This window comes from Apus apus, chromosome 26 (genome assembly GCF_020740795.1).
Source record: "Apus apus isolate bApuApu2 chromosome 26, bApuApu2.pri.cur, whole genome shotgun sequence".
NCBI lineage: Eukaryota > Metazoa > Chordata > Aves > Apodiformes > Apodidae > Apus > Apus apus.
The window spans coordinates 3,831,154-3,850,228 of record NC_067307.1 but is presented as its reverse complement, the minus strand read 5'-3'; the positions used below and the strand labels follow the sequence as shown (position 1 = coordinate 3,850,228).

The window sequence follows — 19,075 nt, the reverse complement described above, 5'->3', positions numbered from 1 at the left end:
GCTGGCAGAACTGGCAGGGAGGTGACAATTGCTGGAGAGCGCTGCAGGCAGCGGCAGGGGTGGGTGTTGGCAGGGACTGGGGGAGCTGTGACATTGTGCTGGGGTCAGTTGAGGTGGCAGCACTCAGAGAAACGCTCCTTGTTGTCAAGTGAAACACTTCACTAGGCTTTGCCTAGTGAGGCACAAATTGCATGTCTGTGTGCTGGCAGTCGGGCATCAGGATAACCACAGGGGAGATAAGTCTCTGTCTGGGCTTGATGCATCTTCCAGGCTTTGCTGAAGGATTTCTCAGAAGAAAGCATAAAATTATTTTAGCCTCTGAGATTAGTGGTCTGAGGCCTCTCCAGTCCTTAGGGACAGGCCTGAAATGCCTTGCAGAGTCCTGGTGGGCATCTGCCCCCTTCCATCTTGTCCGAGGCTCAGCTGCCAGGACGTGTGGAGGGGAGGTGGGAGAGGACCTGTTGAAAATGTGGGGACCTGCTGATCTGCAGTTGTGGGAAGTCCCCAGCACTGGCTTTGGCTGACAAAGGCTGCTCTACAGGGCGCTTGTGGTTTGCCTGGATGATAAAAGGTGACCTCGGAAATTGCATTTCCAAACATCTTCCCCTGTCTGTGAGCGATGGCATTGTTCCCAGTGTTTCAGGCTGGGACTGCCTGGGGCTCTTTGTTTAAGCTCCCTGGGTGCTGCAGTTCTTATGCACAGAGCTAAAGATGCTGTGCCAGAGTCTGAGATCCTGGAAGGTGGCTACAGTTCAGTCTTTTGTTATCCTGAGGATTAAAAACTGCAGTTGAGGATGAGGTAAGGAAATCAAAGTAACCTCTCTAGGGACATCCCGCAGGCATGTTTAACAGTGCGAGGGAGACAGGGTCAGCCACTAGTTCAGATTGTTTCAAACAGCACGAGCTGGGAGAAGGACCCGGGATGCTCAGCGAAGCAGCACGCAGAGCTTTAAACATGCTCAGGAAACTTTGTTTTGTGAAAAACCTGCTGCTGCCTGCTCTCATTTCCCTGCTGACTGTTGGGAATGGAGAAGTCTAAAGGGCACCAATGCCTCAGAAGAGAATCTGTGTCATTGCCATGTCAAAGGAGCAGGGGCTGCCCAGGTTCAAGGAGGGCTGGGTGCATGCAGCGTGGGCTCCTTGCTGAGCCTGAGGAAACTAGGGGAGACCACAGGCTCCAGCAGAGTAGCTCTGCCAGGGAAAAGCTGGGAGTGGCTGCGGAGCAGCAGGGCAGGAAGAGCCTTTTGTGGGATGAGCATAAAGCACCTGGTCAAGACACAGCTCTTTTCATGGGAACAGCTGGGGCTTGTCTGGAGAGCTGGAGTGTGCTGGTCCTGGAGCCCCAGCCTCTCACTGCCATGACAAAGGGTGCTTTCTCCCAGGGCAGATCCTCTGCTGCTGAACGAGATGGGCAACAGGGGCAGTACAATTAGGATAACGTTTTTCCTTGTGTCTCCTTTTTACAGACACTCTGAGCAGCTGCCACTCCCTGAGCCGGTGCTGCTTTGGGTTCTCCTTCAGTCTGCAATCTCAGCTCTAATCGGAAAAGGGAATTAGATTTGGGAGAGAAGTGTTGGCAGAGCTGACAGCAGCTTCCACCTGCCTGCAGCCTCCTGCACCGGTGGCATACCAGGTGGAAGCTGCTGGCAGCTTTGTTTCTCCCACGTCTCATTGGAAACGAGGTCCCAGTTCAGGCAGAGTTTGCTGCAAAGATGTCTCATAAACAAGGTGCGGGTGACTGTGCCTTTCCTTACAGTTTCTTCTCCTCTTTGCTCCCCCATGGCTGCCAGCTCAGAAAATGGAACGTGGATAACGCAGCATTACCCAAGGGAGGGAAGGGAAATAGCAAATGCCGAGAGGAACACCAGATGTTGCTGCATTGCACAGTAGAGCATCATCTCTCCTCTCTCCAGAATTCACTCTGAACGCATAGGCTGACATCCGATTAGTGGCATTTCAGGGAAAGGTCTGGAACAATGCCCTTTGTCCCCTGGACAGTGTGGCATTCACCAAGTGTCAATTGTTTTACTGGAATGTGATAGAAAGTAGATTTTGAAAGTGCAGCTACTACCAGCACTCCCCCTCTGTCTGACAAGGTGACCTACACCCTGCTAGTCTTGGTTATGATGTGCTTGGGTGGATTTTGCAGTGTCCTTTGACATGCTCTGATGTGCAGGCACTGAGCTGTGAATGTGCACAAGAGCTGGGCCTGCCTGGGCCTTGGGAAATGCTCAAGTACTAATTTTACTTAGCTTATTCCCCTTCCACGCATGTCCTTTGCCTTGCCCTTTGACCTGTGCTGTGATTGCTAATTAAGAAAATGGCTTTGAAGACAGTGGGTTTCTTTTTTAGCTCCCTGGGGAAGAGAGGGGTAAGCTGAGGTTTTACAGCACAGGCAGATCAATAGTCCTGCAGGGCCCAGTTATCATTTATCCTCTGGCCATATTGTGCCACAAGTTGCACTTCCATGCTTGCCCCAGTGCTGATGTGTGGTCTGAGCATGAAGGAGAACCAAAGCAATGGTGCAGCAAAGCAACGTGGAGCTGTGCCTGCAGCTGTGACAAAATTCTTGTTTATTTCTGGAGATTTTTATAATTATTCACTGAGCTCTGCAGTGCCTCAGGAGCTGGATGTCACAGCAAAGCAGTGGATTAGTTGCAGACAGTCAGACCCTGGTTTCATTGGGAAAAATCTGGTTTCCATTTCTGGCAGGTGAAAGCCCAGAGCAGAGCATCCCAGTGCCCAGCCTGTCGGCGACGCCTGTGCACGTGGGTGCCAAGGGGGTCCTGCCTCCTGCTCCCAGGTCTGGGGTCACCCCTCACCCTTCTGCTTGGGGACTGTCCCTCATCCCTGGCTGTGTGAGAGTGATCAGCTCTGGGGAGGCTGGAAGAGCAAGTGGCTTGTCCTCTCTACTGAGAGAAAGGGGAAGGGTGCAGGTTTAATTCCCACACCTTGAGTCTGTACCTCTCCCTTCTCTGGAGCTCTTGCATTTGTGTTCCATCCCTGCAGCCTGTTCAGCACTGCAAAATTGTTGCAGGACTCCAGGTAACTGCACCAGTCTGGAAACATGAAATGCCAAGTGTCTGTTAAATGTGCTTTAGGCTGGACCAGCATAATGTTTGACAGCCCTGAGCAAGTGAGAATATTCAAGAGCTGAGTAATGCCTTCCTGTATCTTGAGTGGACTGATGTGGAGGGGGATCCACCTGAAAGAGGTGAATGAAGGATGCCAGCTCCACACCTCTGGGTGCTAGGGCAGGTGTCTGATCTCCCTCTCCCCAGAGGAACCAACAGGACAGCACAGCCTGGCTAGAGCCTCTCCAGGGGGGAACCAGCCCTGATTGTGCCCTGCCTTCTTCTGTGGCTGTGGTAACCTCTCTTTCATTGGAGAATAAGATGTTAAAGAGCTTTTGAAAATGATCAAACCCTTCAGCTTCACTACTGTGATTAATCAATCACAGCCGCTGCTTTACAGCTCCATGTTTTGGTGCAATTCATGTTGTTCCAGTTAGCCCAGCTCAGGTCCATTGAACACATTCCTGAGCCCTGGCAGGGTGCAGGGATGGAGCAAAAGCTGAATTTTCCAGTGCTGCACTTCGTTCAGAACCAAGGCTGCCCAAGTCTATCAGGGAGAGCCATGGGTCAGCCTGTTTTCTGGCATGAAGGAAGGCAGCAATGAATTACTCATTCTTGCCATTATTTTCTGCAAAAGAGAGTTCTGCTCAGAGACGTTTTTGTCTGTGGAGCCTTGTGTCAGCCCCCTGGAGCTGTGCTGGCACACTGAACCAGTACCGAAGGGACACTGCCAGGCTCTCAGGGACACCTTGAGTCCCTTTCTGGTGTATGGGGAACAGGCAGCGTCCCAAAATGCTCACTGGGTCAGGGAGCCAAACGTGAATGTAAAGAAAGGCAGGGAATGCTCTGTGACAGACAGGGTGAGGGTGCTAGATGGTGAAAGGTAAAAAAAAAATTAAAGGATTTACTAATTTTTTTTAGTTATTTCCAGCATGGCTTGGGCTGATGCTGCCATTAGTGGGGAGAATGGGATGCTCCTGGGAATGATATAACCCATAAAGAAATGAGAGGAAGAGATTTAGGAAATATCTCTTCCCTTGATAGCAGCTGCATCATTGTGAACATTGTCTGATCTGCCCTTTTTAGCACTGAGGTACCCGGGGCTCCAGGTGGGAGCTTGAAGGAGTTTGTGTCAGTTTTGAAGGCTTTTATGCATGGCTTAAATGCTCTTTAGCAGTTGTTTTTACCGCTAAACAGCCAAGCAGGATCATGAAACATCACAGCTCAGATAGTTTGTAAAACTACTGTCAAGCAGACTAAGTTGGAAATTGAAAAGTTTCTGGTGAAATCTTTTCTCTTCTAATGTTTTTGTGATGGAGAGTGTTGTAAAGTCCATCTCTCCTAGGTGAGACTCCAGATACCCAGTAGCACAAGTGCAGCAGTGTAGCTCAGCCAGCCACTTGTCTCTGAGACTGTCTGCAAAGTCTATTCACTAGAAACAAGTCAAACTAAATGGACTCACTTCTTGAAGATCCTCCAGACCACCCCCCTTTAGTGACCTCTGCCCACAGCTACCGTGAGACCCCCCACCCAGGGATCAGGCAGGTTTTTCTATTGCTCAGCCACGTGTACAACACACACTTGCCAGTAAGGCTTATTGCTTAAGAGACAGCGTTTCTATCAGGGTCTGGCAAAGGAGATACCTGGACAGTAGAGTTCTTCTGTGAGAGGCCTGAAATTGCTTTGATTAGCCAAGTGCTCAGAAATGAAGCCTGCTTGGCTTTACCTGACTTAGGAAGTGAAGACACAAAGAAGCCTTTCAACATCCCAGCACGCAGGATGAGTATCCCCTTGTTCCTCCAGGGTGCAGCACCTTATTGCCTTGAGCTGCAAAGAGTTTTGTGAAGTGTCCCCTAACCTGCAGGGACCCAGCACCCCGTCCCTGCTGAGAGACGTTACAGGAACTGCGGGAGGGGGAGCAGGACTGGATGAGCTGCCTCTCTCTTGCTGTTTGCATGTGCATCAGAGGCTGGAGATGTCACCTCTCAAGGCTTGGAGCACAACCTCTGCTCCATCATGTCCCCATTTCCTAGGTCCCCTGCAAGCTATAAGGCTCCTGTGCTGGCAAATGAGGTGTTGGGACAGGAACCCTCTGCGGCACCAGCCACTCTTTGCCCTCCTTATTATTCAGAAAGGAGGGCAGCGAGATGACATTGCCTCTGAAGTTCTTCTGCTTTGGGAGAGGGAAGGTGTTTGGAGTTGGGCTCATCTACACCATGTTTTTAGGGCTTTCAGTCTGAACTCTGAATTGTGCACAAAAATTAAGGGAAATCCCCTCTCTAGATGCAGCTGTGGCTGGGTTTCAGAGCAGGGAGAGCAGTTTGGTTTCAGCCTGGCTGTGTGTTACAGGCTCTGGGGCATGTGTTCGTGGTACTGCATTGGGGATTGTCTCCTCATCATGTATGGTTTGCAGGGGTCCTCTTTGCACTTTCTCCTCCTCCTGTTTATTGCCTTGCCCTCCTCTGCCCCTGCCCTCGTGCACTCATTCAAGTGGCTTCTGCATCCCTTCAGTCCTGCCCAAGGGAGGCCATGTCTGTCCTTTAGCTGAAGATGAACCTGTCCCATTCCCTTTGGTATCTGCTTTCCTCTGGCCACTGCTTTGAGGAAGCTGTTCCTGCCCTTTGTCCCTGCGAGGGGTCCTGCCTCCTGCTGTCCCTCGGTGATGTGCAGGTGGTGTCTGCAATGCAGGGTGTGCTCTCTCATAAATCCAGGGTATTAAAATAAGTGCTTCATTTGCAAAAATATTAATCTGGAAGTCAATACATTCCCCCTGGAGTCTGTGATATCCTTCACAGCCTCTGCCCTGCAAACCAGATTGGCACATCCCTCTGTTTTCCCAGTGAGGAAGAACCCTCCCGGGGGCTCCGACTTGGGCTGCACCGGGTGGCTCTTCCCGTCCCTGCCCCTCCAAGCCTGCCCCAGCCCGGGGCCTGGCTCGGCCGTGGGGATGGGTACCGGGGAGACTCTTGCCGATGGCAGGGGCTGGATGCGGCGGGAGCGGCTGGGGCCGAGCAGCCCATGCAGAGCCCGGCGGAGCCAATCGCTGCTGCCAGGGGTGGAGCTGGAGACAGCGGAGCATCCCCGGCGCCTGCCCGGCACAGTTGGCCGGGGCTGCTGAAAGAGCTACTGGGGAGGGGAGGGGAGAGGAGAGCAGAGCCGTGCGGTGGGGAGGGGGGTCCGTCCTGGCAGCTCCGGTGGGCGCCTTCCCCGGCAGCATCGCTGGAGCAGCTCGGCCGCCCCCGGCGCGTCCCCCCGGCCGGAGGCACCAAGGTACCGCCCGCCCCGCGCCCTGCTTGTTGCTTGGATCTGTTGATTAGAGTTGGAGGAAAGTTTGCGGGGAAACCGGAGCCGCTCGGGAGCAGTGCTGGGGGGAGAGCGGTGGGAGGCGATGCGATGCGTTGCGCTGGCCGGGATCGGCTTGGGGGGGCGGCAGGGCTGCGGGAGCCGTTCTGGTACCAGCGGCACTGCTGGGGCGGGGGGGAGCCCCTGCCCGGGGGTCGGGCCCCGCTCCCGGTGCGAGGAGCTGGTCCCTGCCCCGGCTGGGCCACCCCGGGCCCACTGCGGGGGTCCGAGGTGGCCGGTGTCCGCTGTGCGAGTGGTCCAGCCCCCTGCCAGGCGTTAGGACATTTTCCCGGTGGAGATTTTCCTGAGTGCTGCATCCAGCTGTGAGCTGGATGTCACAGCCCGGCGAGGGCAGCCCCTGTGCCGGGCGGCCTGTGGACACCCGAGGTGCTTTTACTGATTGGACTTGGTGTAGGCGTCCCCGCAGCCCAGGGTGGGAAAGGGAGCTCCCAGGGCTGCGGGATGCAAGCACGGATGTCTGCAGGTGCAGGAAAACAAGGCTATTCTCTCTCTTGTTCGGGAAGTTTGGAGAACTTCCCAAGTCAGCACTGCTTAGAGAGCAAAAGCACGTCTCCAGGGAGGCAGCTGAGCCCAGGGGGCTGGGGTGCTGTCCCTGGGGACAGCCCTGACCCGGACCACTGCAGCACCAGCGGGAAATCGGCTGCCCCCTGCACGGCTGCTCGTCGCCAGTGAGGGGGGGTCGGTCTGTGCATCTCCGTGGGGCTGCCTGACCCCACGTGTTGAGCTGGGTCATCCCTAGGTCTGAGAGCCTAAGCAGAAGCTGTCCCATATGCAGCACGACCGGGTGACTGATGTTCAGGGCTGCGAGAAAGATCTCCAGCAAATGACCCTTGAGCAGCCTGAATGGCTGGTGATCCGTATCCATTGATTAGTGATACCAGACCTGGGCCCCTCGGTTCCTGGTGTTAAACATGCCCCGACTGCTGCCCTTCAGGCAGCCACATGCCCCATTTGCCCTCCTCTGATGTTGGGGTGACCTTAGCTTGCAGTATTGGATGAAGAGCGAGGTTTGCAGAGCCTTGAGGAGACAGTTAAAAATCACCAATTTTGATTTTCAGCATGAGATCGTGCTCCTGGCTCTCATGAGCACATGCAGTCTGTCTGCAAAACACAACCAACCAGCTCTGGGAGGAGAGGTGAGCTCGGGGGAGCAGGGGCATGCTGCTGGAGAGGGGATGCTGAGCAGAGGAGTTTCAGCTTTGGGGCTTTTATCTTTTCACATGAGAGGGACAGTGACCTGGAGCATCTCCTGCTGCTTCTTGCACTGTGGGGTGGGGACTGGCAGAGACTTGATAAACAATATTGTAAGAGGTATTTTGATAAAGGTTGCTAGACAGTGACTCATCTACTGTAGGAAGGGACAGGAGGGAGGGGCAGCACAGGAGCTTTCTAGAGTAAAAATGGGTCTTTCCCCTGATTTTATCAGAAACAGAAAGGCAGGAATCCTTTATTACTCCCAGAGTGGTGTGGACTTGTCGATTATAAACCTCCTAATCCCAGTGCCCTGCGCCTGCTCTGGCACCTCCTTCATCCCTTTCCCTGGGAGGATTCTGCCCTCTGGCCACATGCTGGAGTAGGATTGATTTCCAGCCCCCCCACATGGCCAGTGGATTTTATCTGGTCATTTATAGTCACTTCAGGTCACCCCAAATCATTAATTGTTGTCTGTACATAGCAGTTCACAGGACATTTCTGTGAACTGGCCCACCTGGGTGTGCTTGTCTCAGAAGTCACTTCCCTTGACTCTGGGTTGCACTGTCTTCACTTTTCTCCCACATCCAGCCTTCCTGCCTCAGGCTTTTCTGCCCTGCTCTGCCCTCTCCTGTGCTGAGAAGGCCAAAGGAGGAGGAGTGCTGCTGCCTTTCCCCTTTCCCAGGTGTGCTGTGGAGCATATGCTGCACCCCTGCCAGGCCTCCCCAGCTATTTACAGCACTAACCCTTCTTGAGAAGGTGCTGTCTGGCTTTGGAGATGTTTTGCTGATATTTGCCTTGGTCTGGTTTATTTGCTGCTTCCAGTTTGCAAAGGAATTGGTGCGGCCAGTTGGCTCTTGCTGACTGAGCACCTTACTCCTGGTGAGCATCCCAGCTTTCCTTCTCTGAGGCTTTATGGCTCGAGGTATGGCTCTGCACCACATAACTCCCCCTCTTCATGCCTGGAGGTTTACCTGGGAACACTGATGGGGCTACCAGAAGCCTGTCAGAAACTGCTGCAGGGTTTGGGACAGGCTCCTGGGGCTGGTTCTGGCTCCTTGCAGTGGTAGCCCTGGTGCTGTCAGGTCTGTGTGTCTCACTTTATCTGGGTTAGGCTCCCAAGGAAAGAGGTGTGACTCGAGATCCAGAATTGGTTGGAGAGATCGGAACTGGGCCAATTTCTAGGCCAAAACAGGGGCGCTGGTGTTCCCGAGTGTGGGTTTGGGTACAGAAACAGATGAAGGTCAAGGCTCCCACCTTCCTTCGTTGCACAGGTGCCTTCCCCCCCTGAGCTCCCTGAGGGACTGCTGTGGAGGTAGCAGGACATATGGAAACTTCATTATTCCTTACAAAGTGTGAAAAAAGGCCCCTTACTGAAAAGTGCAGGACATGTGTAGTGCAGGAATAGCAGCAGCTTCAGGAATCTGGGGAGGGGGAGGCTTTCCCCCACTCCAGGCCATATGCTCATCTGCAGGGAGCTTTGACTGGCTTTGCATCCATGGAGGAAAGGTTCTCCAGGGCCAGGCTTTCCTGTGGTGCTGCTGTGACTGTCAGGCAGCTTATGGATGAGGCTGGGGAGACCCTGGGTGAAAGGAGTGATGCACTTTCGTCCCTTTGCTTCAGGTCTCCTGTAATTCCTTGGGTACTTTGCTGGCACTACATTCGATGTCTCCTGCTCTCCAGGAAAGGGCATGCTACACGTTCCTTTTCAGACCTGTTGGGGTGGCAGAGGGGACAGCCTGGGCAGAAGGTCCTGGGGCACCTGTGTCACTGTGAGCTGCCAAAGGCTCCCTCTGCCCTGGCTGGGTTGCAGCCCAGGCCAATGCCCAGTGGCATCCTGCTCCCTTCTGCAGCGTTCCTGAGTGGCTCAGTTAAGTGGGTGCTCATCTATAGGCATGTACATGGCCAAGTTTAAAAAGTTAGGAGGAATTAAATAGGTATTTTTCTTGGCTGTGGCTTTTATGAAAGCTGTGCGTAGGAAAACAAAGGGTTTTCTAGGGTCACTCATGCTCTGCTGTCTGCTGATGGATGCTCAGCCTGGCTTTTGCACAAGAGCATTTGGGTCCTTGCATTTCTGGTCACCTTGCCACAGACACAGACGGTAATTTCTGAGCTCCCTGCCTTTGCACCTCGTTCTGCTGACAGCTGCATTTCTCCTCAGCTTGGAGGTGTGAACGCTTCTACCTGCCGCTACTTTCTGCTCCTGCAGAGCAGGAGATGGCATTTTGCAGGGAATGGGGAGGGGGAGCCATGCCATCCAATTCTTCATTTATTAATTAAAAAGAAATAAAGTTGCAAAGAGATCAGATTTTGAAAAAGACCCAGAGTTCCAAAATGCTCCCAGAGGATAGATCTCTAATTGCTCTTTAATTGCATTAGAGTTTAATTTGTTGTTGTTTTTACTGTAATGTTCCCATTTTTCTCGACAGTTTGCTTTGTTCCATTAACCAGAAACGGCTAGAGATGAATATTCTTAATATTAAAACTTGCCTGTTGTGCCATGCTTGACAGCTTTTAGGGCTTTAATGTGCTGGCAGGGGACACTGGTGGCTTTGCCCACGCTGGCTGCCAGGCCCTCGGTGCAGGGGAACTCGCTCAGTGTCCACCCTGTGACGGGTCCTGCCCCCATGTGTAGGGTTCGATCTGGGGAGGTGTTGTGAGACTTTGCAAATCTGGTGACACCAAATCAGAGGTCTTTCAGGCTGTGAGCATGGCAGGGTGTGTGACCCCAGGTGGTGGTCCTGCAGGTGCTGTGCAGGTGGTCGCTGGCAGCGCAGCACCGCAGCTGCACTGGCAGGTGCAGGGTGCAGAGGAGGGGGATGTGGCAGGAGAGAGATGCTTGTGCTGGTTGCGATGCTTGTGCAGGAGGGGCTTATGCTTGAGCTGGACATCACTTTCAGAGTGAGAGGGTGGTGTAGGTGGGCAGTGAGAGCACCATGTCTCACCTGGGCTGTGCATTGGCTCCAGCCCCGTCACCTCTCAGCACCTGCGGGATGGGAGGACAGTGAAGGCAAGGGGTGGTTGCTGTGGTTGCTCTGGTCTCTGTCCTCCTTCCAGGACACAACAAAAAGCTGAGCAGAGCTCGCCCCAGAGCAGCTCACGGGCAGCAGCACTTCAAAGGGCTCGTTTAATTCCATTTCTCCAGAGCACAGAGGGGGAGCAGGTCTGGAAATGCAGCTGGGAAGCTTCAAAAGGGGCTTTCAGGAGCTTCATTTGGAAAGCCATAGGGAAGAATAAATTGCTCCTCTTAATTCCAAAGCAGAAATATATTTATTTTGCCTTGTTAAAGGGAAAAGGGAGTAGAAAATGTAGTTAAGCTTGGACCTGCTTCTTGCCAGTACCTGTTTGTTGATGAAACAGATCTTCAAGTTGGGAGAGTATAAATAAACCTTTTCAGTATATTAGTCTCTGCACTTGAAGCCCTGGAGGTATCACCTGTCTCCCCCTTTGATCTGCTTGCTTATATATCACTTACATATTACATGTGTGTGTATCACACAGAGTCCCTGAATGAGGCCCTGGCTGCCCACAAGCTGGGTGTGATGGAGCTGCATGCCTGGTGCTCAAAAAGCATCTCTCGGTGCTATGAGATGCAGGAAACTTCACTGTGAGCTTAAAACTGCTCCCAAATTTGATCCAGCTGCTTAAAAACAGTGGGTGGACTTGGTGGCAAAGTGAGACATTGGTATTTAAAGTTGTCTTGAGGGATACAGCCACAGACATGACACCCAGCAGCTAGCTGTGAATCCGAGGCATACACTGGTTTCAAAGCTACATAAAGGAAATGGGAAAAGCTCCAAGTGCTGGATCTGCAGCACCCGGACTGCCTTGTCAGAGACCCCAGGAGCACCATGGAATTGAACACCCACTGCTTATGAAGCCATAAATTAATCATTTAAAACCCTCTTGTATGAGATATTGTGCAAGCTCCTCTATTATTTGAAATATAATAAGTGCATGTGAGCTGGCAGTGTTAGTAAGAGAGGAGGAGACTGGTGTGGCCTCTGTGCCCTGCGGAGGTGGCAGAATGGGTCTGCACAGCCAGCTCAGGCCCTGGCACTCCATCTGGGTTGCAGCTGGTGCTGCTGCCTTAGGACACTCTGGCATGCCCTGCTCCAGGGTGTGTCACCTGCTCTCAGCTCTAGCCATGCACCAGGGCACACCAGAGCTTTCCACATCCACGCTCGCCTGCTCTTTGGGCATTGCAGAATCCTGGCTTCAGGGACTGCACGTGGTGCAGAGCAGCAGAATTTAGCTTGACTTAAAGTGAGAACTAGGTATTCATTTTTGTGTTTTCCACTCTACACTGTCACTGGTAAAAGTGTCAAGATAATAACTGTGGATCCAACTGCTCATTTGAAAATACTGAGTGATGACACAAGTTTAGGACAATATTATTTCCTGTCGCCAGAGATGCTTCATGATACTACTAATTGTGGCAATTATTAATTTTTCTAGTTTTGAAGCACATCACTGTAGTTCACAGGAGTCTGGTGAGGTGAGAGCCATGCAGGGTGTGGAGACCTGTTATATTCTCTCTGTGTCAGATGTTTTTACTGCCTTTTCCCCAGGCTGTGCTGATGTGAAGGCAGAGGGACGTGAGGAGCCACTTTGCAGAGCATGGCTCCAAAACCAGGCAAGAAATAATGTTGCAAGGCAGGAAAGAGCCCAGCTCTCAGTGCCAGTTTTAGTTATCTTCTCTAATTCATATTTATGAAACTCTTCTGGAGTTTCACTGTTGCTTTCTGCAGTGCAGGTTGTGTCAGGCCTGGTTTGTGCTCAAGAGGTCATTGGACTGTTGGTACCATCCTTGCCCACTGAGGCAGGTCATGGTGAGCCCCATTGCATTCAGGCTTCTCAGGAATAAGTCATGATATAATGCAGGCTTCCTTCTCATCTGGCTCTGATTATACCAGGTGATGCTTTACTTGTTGTTACCCGATGGATGCTTTCCTGTGTCTAGAAATCCTGCACCCCCAAAGAAGTCTTGACTTCTTCGCTTTGGGTTTAACTGAGGTGTCTCTTCAGTCTGCTTTTTTGGGGGAAGTCTGCAGCTTTTTAGAGGTTTTGCATCTGTGTGCACTCGATTCAGAGATGTTTTCCTGCCACTACCAAAACACACTTTTTTGTTTTGTTTTGCAGAATATACAAAAAGCATTTTTCAGCCTTTTTTCCTCTCTGACCAGATGGCCATGACTGAGGAGTAACTTAACTGATACTGTATGAAACACATTGACTTGTTTTAATCCTTTTCTCCTGCTCCTTGGTCCTACAGGGGATGTCTAATAAATACTGGAGGAATAAGAGTCCCCAGACTATGCAGAGGGAGGGAGATCTCTCCAAATCCTGGAGTCAGAGGATCTCCAGTTTCTGAAAGGAGCAGCTGCTGCCCAGCCTGGAACATGCCTGACTTCAGCCATTCTGCATCAGCAGTTTAATTTCTCCCTGACAACAACAGAATAGTTTGCATTTCTGGAGGCCCTTTCACACATGGAGCTGGAGCACTACAGTGGGCATTGATGGACCATTTCTCATTGCTCATCAGTCATTAGGGGAGAGAATAGTCCTGTAGTTTTTCTTCCAGAGGGGAAAATGAAGCATGAATTATCTGAGTAGCTTGCTGAAATGCACCCAAATAGAAGGCAAGTCTGACATAAAAGTCCAGCATGCTCTATGTGGATGAGCATGAGAGATTCTCCTTCCTTGAGGAACGCAAAAGCAATAAAAGAAGGGTTGCATTTTTTATTTTTTAAATCATGGATGGACAAAGAAAAAGGCAAGGCAGTTGGAGGGATGTAAATATTTTATGATATTATTTTATGATTATTTTATGATAAATATTTATAAGATAAAGCTCCTTGTTTGCTGTTACACACAAAGCTAATTTACAGATAATTTGATAATATGCAGAAGTTTAATGAAATCTGCTGCTACTTTTTAGAGAATGTGGAATTTGGATGTGCAATTAAGTTAGGCCAGGGTTTTAACTGTGCCATGCTAACTAGGGGACACAGACACAAACTGCTCGCATTCCTAGAGTCTTGTTTCTAAATAATTTAATTGATTATGAAGAGTTCTTCTATAGCAGGAGAGCTGTAGCTGCTTGACTACCTGGAGGCAAGCTGGACTCCTATAAATCCTCACCAGGTGGCACTCAGCGAGGCAGCTCTGCAAATACCAGAGGTGTGGACGGGAGGGGAAAGGAGCTCAGCCCACCCGCGGGAGCTCAGATGACAGCGAGGATAACCAGGAGCATCTCTGCTTCTGCTGTCGCTAACTTCATTAACCTTTGCTGGGCAGGGAGTGTTAGTGCTGTCAGCAAGTGAGCAGTGATGTGAAACTGATCGGGGGTTAGTGCTGCTGAGGCTGGTCCCGGCTAGGAGGTGCTTTAGCTTGCCCAGCTAGACGGGCCCGTGCAGACTTTTATCAGTATTAAAGTAATCCCCCTGAGTGATGGACAGAGTCGTTCTCCGAAGTTGTCTTCTAAGCTCATTGCCACCTTACATGGCTTTGCCTCTCGGGCTTCTGAGCTGAAGCTGATGGGGAATGACAAGCCCTGATTATGCAAAGCACCAGAGGGGACGAGCTGCAGGCACGGGATTCGGCTTGACTGGCTTCCTACGGTTTTGTACGTTATTAGGGAGCCACAGGAAAAAGTAGGTCCTGCTTATCCAAAAATAACTGCGGCGTCCCGATGGCGATGGCAGGGAGAGGCAGCGCGGGGGCTGCTCCTGCCCGCGGGAGCGGCACCGGGGCAGGGCAGCAGCACCCCCGGGTTCCGGGGGGCCCGCAGAGCGAACGGGGCTCCCGGCAGGCTCCGAGACTATTTATGCCTCTTCTTGCGTATCCATAGCAACCACGAGCATCACATGGTAACCCTGGCTCCGCAGTGTGGGGGCCCGCACGGCTCCGCGCTGCACCCCGCGCTCCCAGCGCCCCGAGCCTGGGGGGTGCCGAGGGGCCCCGCGGTGGTCGCGGCTGGGGCACCGTGAGAGCTGCCAAAAATGCAGCCCCGTAGGGCGGAAGTGTCAGCGGTGCGAAGATTTAAAAAGGGAGGCGAGCTGGGGCCAGGCTCTGTTGGGCCAGGATTCCTTCCCGGGCGGAACGGGCCAGGACTTGGCCGCCGGGAATCTGCTCCTGAGGGGAGGTGCCAGCAGCAAAAATGGCAGGGCCGGGGGTTCCTTGCCCGTAGCAGCTCCCTGCTCAGCCCGGTACCGGCGAGTCCCTCCCCTCTGCCATCTGACTGCATCACCCTCTCCATCTCCGACCGCAGCCTCTGCCGAAGCCCTGTAGGGGTCTGATTTAGCCCCTTCTTTTGGGAGGTATCCGAGCCGTCCCTGCTGCTAAGGGGCCGAGCTGTGCCGCCCGGCCACGCTGGAGTGACTGCCCAACCCCGTCCTTGAAGTGTGCAGGATGCAGAACTGGTGCCCTGAGGCAGGAGATGTGGTTGCTCTTCACCGATTTCCTGCAAACTTCCTGAAAGCAATCACAATGCATCCATCTCATTTTAAAAATATATTTTTAATCAATTCAGCACGTTTGCAATTAAATCCTGCCACACGATGTGGTGTGAATAATTAGAACAATTAATGTGTATAACCAGATACTTGTATTTGTAGGGAAGGGATGATGCCACTCCTAAAATTGCCATGTAGCTCCCTTTAAACTTGACAGCGTCCTTCCTCTGTCACCCCGTGAGGCAGCGTGTGGCACGGAGGGTTTGCTCTGCTGCACCAACAGGTCTTTGCTCTCCGCGTCCAGCCCTGTCTCCCCGCCGCAGACGCGCAGCAGGTCGGAAAGCACCGGCCGGACCCCGCTGCTCTGCACGCGCTGCATCCCCCCCGTTCGCTCCCGACCCCGACGGGTGCCGTGGTGCTGGCTGGGGGGTGCAGGGGGTCCCGAGCCTTGGGTCTGCGGATCTTCTGCCTGGAAGGTGTCACCCGCACCTCGTGGCTTCCCTCTGGCCCGAGGGCACTGCTTTTCCTCATGTGTTCATCAGGTTTTCCTTGCTTCGTTCTGCTGTGGATGAAGCACACCTCACTGGCACCCACGAGGAGGTGGGAACCTCTGGCAGCTCCCCCAGATCACAAGTTTCATGGGGATTCATGGAAAATCGCTGGTGAGATCCTGCTCCTGCAGGTGAGTCCGATGCTGAGCAAAGTGGCGCCGGCCCCTCTTTCCATGCGCCTGCTTTCGTGGTCCCATGGGACATTCCTCACCCCTCACATGGAGCAAGGCAGTGCTCTCCCAGCGCAGTGCAAGGGGCACCAACATGGGTGATGTCCCCCCCACGGCGTGGGAACTGAGAGGCTCCTTTCAAAACCATCACTTCCATCTGCTGAGAGGTCACCATTGGTGCCTGTGTGTCCCTTTTTTAGTCCTGGCAAACACCAAGAAGCAGGTCCCAGCAAAACAGCAATTCGGCTGGGGGAAGTTGTGTGGGTGTTGGGAGTGCTCAGGTTGAGGCTCAGCTGCACTGAGGCTCAGTCTCCTCTGTGTTGCTCTGTGTAACCTCTCCTCTGTGTTTTGACACATGCAGCAGACACGTGCAGGATTTCTCCTGCTCCCCAGCTCATGCCACACACAATCTTGTTCTGATTTTCAAGGCTCCAATAAAGCGTGTCAAAATGCATCAAAGGCTGAATGCAGAAGTGAAGAAAATTGACTCTGGAGAGGATTTCAGGAATGGAGGGAATAGGGAGATGGCAGATAAACCCCAAACCAAACAGGAATTGCAGAGAAGGTGAAGTGTGGCAGAGGCGGCAGATGTGCAGCACAGCTGGAGGGACACAGAGCATCTTTGGTTTGGCAGGAGAACAGGAAAAACTGAAAATGGCATGGATGTCCTCTGAGGATGTGGCTCATAGTGAACTCCTCAGGAGTACAGACCCCACTAGCATCACCTTCCAGGGTGCAGGATTATCCAGGCTGCACTGGTGAGAGCCCTGTCCCCCTTGGTTGGGGCTGCAGAGGGGAGCAGGCAGATTTGGGGGCCGGCAGAAACTGCTCAGGGTCTGCAGCTGGATCTCCTGTGCCCAGGGCTGCATGGGGTCCTGCCATGCCTGTGGGGTGGGCACCCCATCCTGTCTGTGCCAGAGTGTTTGCCCATGGGGGACCCTGCCCCACCCCCTGCCCCATCCCCTGCTCTTCTGCTCCCTGTGCTGGGAGGCTGCTGTGGTCATAGTGTGCTTTTGTGGTGGCAACAAGCAGAAGGAGAATGGAACCCGTGGAACAGGCTCAACCATCTGTCATGCTGATAGTGCTGGGAAATAAGGCACTTCAAAAGGCTGTATTTTGCATTTCTTCAGGTGCCTTGTCAGTGCAGTGACACAGTTGCTGAAAGCACATTAATTATTAGTAAAGAGTGTTTTTTCTTTTTATTGCAAGACAAATTAAACAACAGAAGAAAACAGGAAGTGTTACATGAGATGTTAATCCATGGGAGAGTGAGCCACAAATAATTAATAACATGAAAATCAGGACACTTAATTTTTGGCTTGTTGTTTGTGTTTGGCATTCATGCACATGCTCAGTTGTCCCTTCTCCAGTGCTCCAGTACAAAGGTTTTGGAAGCTGTTAATTCTGGGAAGGATGATTAAGGCCCTTGAGAGTAAATTGGATAAGGGACCATAATTTTTTTCTTTCCTCTTGACTGGAAGAAACCAAGTTGCTGAATTCAGTGCTTATTGTATAGTGTTCCTTGTCCTTGATTGTGCAGTAGGAAAAATGATCCTGGGCAGAAATTCCTGGTGCATCGCCATGAGCAGGCGATAGAATGAGCTCCTAGGTGGGGAGGCTCAGGCCCAGGCATGTGTGTCCCCTCACAGGGCAGTCCTAGCACAGGGTGAAGGGTGTCTGAAATGTGCCAGCATCCTGGGGGGCTGATCCAGGGGTTAATGCACCCCAAGGTCTCTGATACCCTGTGGGCAGGTGATGGTGGTAGGTTGGAGGATGCTCCCCTGGACCTGATAACAGTGTTTGGGGTGGGCTGGGGGGAAATCTAACACTGAGAAGATGTGATTTAAGTTTGGGTGGTTTGTTTTTGTTTGTTTGTTTGTTTGTTTTTAAAAAAGTCCAGTCAGAAACATAGCTGAAAACAAGCAGGGGAGGCCAGGCCAGTGGGGAGGGTAGGGAGCAGTGTCCTTCCTGCTGGCACTTTGGGCAGAGCATGGTGGCCAGTGCAGGGCAGGTGGGCTGGCTGCTCCTGCTGATGCTGGGAGGTGTGGCACCAGCCACTGACACCTGCTCCAAGTGCTGGGGTCTGCAGGGCCTGTGCTTGGTGAGGAGGAGGAGGATGGTGTGTGGGTCCCTGGGCGCAGCCGCCAAGCTGGCTCCTCCCGGGCTGTCTGCCTGTAACTTTCATCCCTGTACCTGAGGCATGTTGTAAAGTTTAGACAACAGTCACCCAGGGACTGAGCTCTGATCTCAGATTTACATCCTTCCTTTGCTGTCTCTACCTAACATGTTCCCTCCTGAGCCGCTGCTCTCAGAGCTGTGGGATCTGCCAGGGCTTGTGAGCGGCGCAGGAGAAGCATTTGGAAAAGCTGCAAACCATCCGCTTCTCACAACAGGCTGGTGAGTGAGGGATGGTGCTGCCTTCCCAAACGCCCTGCCCTGCAATGACATGGAGTCACCTGCGGCTTCCCAGGGTTTTCATGGTTTTCTGCTTATTGTTGTCAAAATACAGAAATAATTGACAGTGAAAATACCAAGGGTAGTCTGTGAAGTGATACAAAAGGCAGAATTTGAAATCAGAAAACCTTGTCTTGCTCATGTTTGCTGTGTACTCTGGAACCTTTGCTAACAGTTGTTAATTTCCTGTTATTAAAAGAACTTCTTTTCCTATTCCCTGAGCTCTTTGCTCAAAAAAAATGGGGCGATGAACTTGATAACAGGGGGCATGCAGAGATGAAAATAGAAGCGTTGTGCTGAGGAACAGTTGCTGAGAAGGAGTTTACAGCAGCATTTATCAGAAGTATTTGCTGGCAGTGACTGCAGACAGCGAGGGCTGCTGCAGCTCACCCTGTCCTGCAGGGGCTTTGGCCCTACCCAAGGTCCCTCGAAGGTTCTGTTGTCCTGGCTGGCTCTGGAGTGCAAGAGTGTTTATTGCAGGAGCACTTCCATCACTCTCCTCCGGGACAGGTACACATTCAGCACATGTTCATGTCTGGTGGGATTCAGCTGGTGCAAAGCATATCCTTAAAGAGGAATTTGGCTTTGATTGCCTCTGATGTCAATACGTGGACTGCTGTCCTCTAGAATTCAATGCAACTTAGTTAACATCTTTCTAGCAGTTGCCAAAAACTGGAGTCAGCCCCATCAAATTGATTTTCATTAAGCTGTTATAGTCACAGAAACTGCTGAGAAGAATCGGAGCCATATGGCACAAGGTATTTAAAACAAAGTCTCTTATGACACAGTTTGCCATTCCTGGGGATGCTGAGCTG

At 52.2% G+C, this 19,075-nt stretch overlaps 1 protein-coding gene across 2 annotated transcripts in view; it reads left to right on the top strand.

Moving 5' to 3' along the window:
• The first annotated feature begins 6,266 nt into the window (after window positions 1-6,266).
• ZMAT4 (zinc finger matrin-type 4) overlaps window positions 6,267-19,075 on the top strand; it is a 55,782-nt gene continuing 42,973 nt past the window's right edge. For both annotated transcript variants that reach the window (XM_051640848.1, XM_051640847.1), the window contains exon 1: window positions 6,267-6,344. The gene's annotated coding sequence lies outside the window, so the exon portion shown is untranslated. The remainder of the gene's footprint in view (window positions 6,345-19,075) is intronic.